This window comes from Chaetura pelagica, unplaced genomic scaffold (genome assembly GCF_000747805.2).
Source record: "Chaetura pelagica isolate M959 unplaced genomic scaffold, ChaPel_1.0 scaffold141, whole genome shotgun sequence".
In the NCBI taxonomy this organism is placed as follows: domain Eukaryota; kingdom Metazoa; phylum Chordata; class Aves; order Apodiformes; family Apodidae; genus Chaetura; species Chaetura pelagica.
Genome location: NW_009952059.1, coordinates 920,793 through 925,526, shown reverse-complemented (window position 1 = coordinate 925,526; position 4,734 = coordinate 920,793).

The following is a 4,734-nucleotide window of genomic DNA, read 5'->3' as shown; positions in this document are numbered from 1 at the left end:
GGAAGTGAAAAGAGGGAAAGAAAAGGGAAAAAAAAAAAAAAGACATCACATTGAGAATGGCTGGTTGGAAGGGGGGGGTCACATCCCGCCGAGGCGTGTGACAGCGGTGGGAAGGGAACCCAGAGCCATCCATGGGGACAACCAGAGGCAGGATGCTCCCAGTGGCTCCCACTCCAAGGATCTGCCCCCGCCAGTCGCCAGCTCAACTGCTGACCACTAATTGCTGGCTGCTTGTCTTTTTTTGGGGGAGTTTTATGGTTCCTCATCAGGAAACACGAAGCTGGGAGACAACCTCGCAGCACCCGTCCCGCTGGGAGCTGCTCTGCACGGGGTGTCACTGTCACTCTCCTGCAAGCTGCCCCCAGGAAGGGACAGCAATCCTGACAATTGGGCTCAGCAACATGATCTGGCTGAAATTTAATTTAATTCCAACTCCTCCTGCTTTCAGAGGAGGAAAGGGCCTTAATTAGAGTTCTGTGAGGACGAGGAGGGCCATGAATCTCCCTGCATCCTGAGCTTGGAGCCTGCACAAATCACTGCTTTTATGAGCATCACGCAGGAGATTACAGGAGCATCATTACAGGAGCCAAATTAATTTGACTTAATCTTCAGCTCAAACGATGTCTGCTCAGCTCAGATGCAAGATGCCAAAGTGTCATTTCGTTGTCTGGGCAGGCCCTTAAAGACTTTTTCTTTCCCAACCAGAAACTCGCCCGAGCGAGAAAGCGCCAGGCAGGTCTGCACATCTGCTTTTCCATCAGGAAAACAAGAGGAGAGAGGGAGAAGCCACCCCTTTGGGGACAAGGGACAGCAGCAGGCCTCTTAAAAATGAAGGACTTTCAACAGCTGCCAGGAGAGCTGCGGGTTGTGGGGGATCAGGGCCATTCCCAACCAGTCCCATGCAGCCCAGGGGTGGCTCCAAGTTGGAAAACATGGAAGGTTCAGGCAGTGGGACGTGGTTTGGGTGGGAAATGGTGGTGATGTAGTGGGGAAATGGGATTTTTTTTGTGAGTGGAGAGGAGAGGAGGGAAACTTCCCTCTTGTTTGTTCCTCTTCTGGCTTGTTTGGAACATCTCTGGATCTGTGTGCTGTCAGCAAGGAGTGAGGGCTCATTTTTGGCTGTTTTGGCCTCCTGGCTGAGCCTGAGTGATTTGGCTGTGGGCTCTGCTGGGGGCTGTGACAGCAACACAATCTGATTCATAGAATCCCAGATTGGGTTGGGTTGGAAAGGACTGTGAAGATCACTTAGTCCCCCCAGGGACACCTCCCACCAGCCCAGGTTGCTCCAAGGCCCATCCAACCTGCCCTTCAACACTGCCAGGGATGGGGCAGCCACAGCTTCTCTGGGCAACCTGGGCCAGGGTCTCACCACCCTCACAGCAAAGAATTTCTTCCTTATATGCAATCTAAGTCTCCCCTCTTTCAGCTTAAAGCTATTCTCCCTTGTCCCATCCCTCCCTGCCCTTGTCCCAAGCCCCTCCCCAGCTTTCCTGGAGCCCCTTCAGGCACTGGAAGCTGCTCTAAGGTCTCCCTGGAGCCTTCTCTTCTCCAGGCTGGACACCCCAACTCTCCCAGCCTGGCTCCAGAGCAGAGCTGCTCCAGCCCTGGGATCATCTCTGTGGCCTCCTCTGGACTCACTCCAAGAGCTCTATGTCCTTCTTGTGTTGGGGTCCTTCCCCTCAATTCGCAGGACGTGCTGCTGCAGGAAAACCAACCAGAGGGACAACAGATGTGGCTGGGAAAAACCCAGCCAGAGCTCAGAGATAGAATCTAAGAATGATTGAACCCACAAGGAGAGAAAGTTTTATAAACCCAACTGGGATGTGGAGCTAAAAATACAGCTGCTGGGGCTCGGCGAGGGAGCAAGTGATCCCAGGCCACTGCTTGTGGCCTGGCTGTGGCCATGTGGGCCTCATGGAGGGCCTGACACTTCCCCTGGAGAAAGTCTTCTCCTTTAAGAGTGTCCAGATCAGGCACACAATAGCATATATTCTCACTTGCTGCTTTTTCTGCAGCTGCTGAAGGCTGGAGGGAGACATGTGGCTGTTTCCCCGAGCGAGAGGCGAGGGCTGGACCCAGCTTGTCCCATGCTCAAGGGCTTTGCCACGGGGACAAAACTCACCATGAGAAATTTGGAAAGGGGTACATCAAGTCCCTGCTCAAAAGCCCGAAGAAGACAACATGTTTTGGGAATGCTCCTGGAAGTGGAGAGGGTTTCCCATGCCCAGCTGCTTTTTTTAACCGGATTTCCCTGAACTGAGGAATAATCCGCGCCCACCAAATCCGTAGGGAGATGCTGCTGATCTGCTGGTGCAGTTCCCAAAGCCATTGAAACCTTCAAAAGCAAGAGACTAAACAGTGTCAAACTCCTGTCAAGCATCTGGTTTTGATAAAGGCTGTAAAAGTTAGGAGGCTGAGCATGACGGATCGCCCGTCATGCTGCCCGGGACGCTGCCCCCTCCCCTGCAAACCCCCTTTGTTGGGTAGGAACAGGACCCTGAGATCAGCTCTGTGAGCTGAGGGCATGTGAGGAGGAGAAGGAGGTTCTCAGAAAAGTCAGACCATAAATCTGTGTCGGGTTTTGTGCCCCAGTGTGGGGGGCCCAGGGCAGCCAGCACCTGCTCTGGTTTGGCCCAGCCAGCCCAGCTGCAGGAGGTGCCAGTTTGTGGCTGAAAAGAAAAACCCTCCAAAAATAATAATGAAAAAATAAAAATGAACCACGAAAAAGTGGTTTTTTTTTGTTTTTTTTCTGTGAGCAACCAGTTTGTGAGAGAGGTCAAACCACCATGAGACTGGGCACAGCAGGGTGCTGTGTTTCTCTGCCTCGGTTTCCCCTCCGTGCTCTGGGAGCATCTCTTCCTTCCAGGCTTGGCCCTTCCCCCAGCACCTTCTCCTGGACTGGGGGAATGATACTCTTGTTTTGCTTGGCTCTTTTGCTGGGCTGGGATGCCAGGAAGGGAGTGGGATGGATGCAGGGGAGGGCTCTGCTCCCTGCCAGCTCCTGGCCTTTTGCCTAGAGGCACCAAAATGGGGCTGGGAGGAACCCCCAGAGCTCAGGGAGCCCATGGCCCTTCCCAGATGTGCTCCAGCACCACCCACCTCCTGTCTCTGCTATCACCTGAGCCTTAATTTCAGCCCTGGGAACCACCTAGAAATGCTGAATAAGCATAAGCAATGGTTGGTAGAACAGGGATGGATAAACACCACTAAGGATGCTCCACTGGGATCCTAGCCCCTCACTAGAAGAAGGACCTTGAGTTACTGGAGCATGTCCAGAGAAACTGGTGAAGGGTCTAGAGAACAAGACCTATGAGGAGAGCCTGAGGGGACTGGGATTGTTTAGTTTGGAGAAGAGGAGGCTGAGGGGAGACCTCATTGCCCTCTACAGCTGCCTGAAAGGAGGTTGTAGGGAGGTGGGAGTTGGGCTCTTCTTCCAGGTCAATAATGACAGGACCAGAGGAAATGGCCTGAAGCTGCACCAGGGGTGGTTCAGACTGGATATTAGGAAGAACTTCACTAGTGAAAGAGCAGCCAGGCCCTGGCACAGGCTGCCCAGGGAGGTGATGGAGTCACCATCCTGGAGGGATTCAAAAAATCTGTAGCTGTGGCACTCCAGGACATGCTCTAGTGGGCAGGGGGATTTTTACTGGGTGGACGGTCGGACGTGGTGATCTTAGAGGTCTTTTCCAACCATGAAGGCTCTGTGATTCAGAGAACATGGCACCCTCAGCACCCTGGGGACAAGGTTCTCTCTCTCTATGGCAGGAAGGAGCAGGAGGAGATGGTGTTGGCCAGGACAGATGTGAAATATCAAAGCAGACAGCACTTTGAACAGACTTAAAAAGAGAAATAACTGTTTACAAGAAGCTATTCCAAGGCTATTTGGCTCCCCTGTGTTTATCCCCAGACGTTTCTGCTACCAGAGTTTTGGCCACACAGCTGATTGGGAGCTGTGGAGTTGTTGTGCTGAGGGGCTGGATTCATGAGGGAACTTTTATTTGTCATGAGCAGCTGCTGTTTCCACTGCTCAAAATCTTTTCAATCCAATCAGGGCTGGGAAATGCTCATTCACAGCTGTGAGGACTCTCTGAGGGTCCCATGGAGGCTGAATTGACCTGTAGCTCTATGAGGATGAATCCTTGGCAAATGGGGATGGCAGGGACAGCCCCTGCCCTGGCTGAGGGCTCTGAGCAGGTCCTGGAGCTGCTGGAGAAAGATGCTCAGGGTATTGGAGCGACTGCATCAGGCACCGTTTTGGGAAACTGTGAGATTCCCCTGCAGGGCTGGGGCCAGGGCTGGGGTCCCCAACACAAGAAGGACATGGAGCTGTTGGAGAGTCCAGAGGAGGCCACGGAGATGATCCCAGGGCTGGAGCAGCTCTGCTCTGGAGCCAGGCTGGGAGAGTTGGGGTGTTCAGCCTGGAGAAGAGAAGGCTCCAGGGAGACCTGAGAGCAGCTTCCAGTGCCTGAAGGGGCTCCAGGAAAGCTGGGGAGGGGCTTGGGACAAGGGCAGGGAGGGATGGGATGAGGGATAATGGATTACAACTGGAAGAGGGGAGATTTAGCTTAGACATTAGGAGGAAATTCTTTTGCTGTGAGGGTGGTGAGACTCTGGCCCAGGTTGCCCAGAGAAGCTGTGGCTGCCCCATCCCTGGCAGTGTTGAAGGGCAGGTTGGATGGGGCTTGGAGAAACCCTCATCAGACCAGGCTGGATCAGGGAAGACCTGTGGCCTGG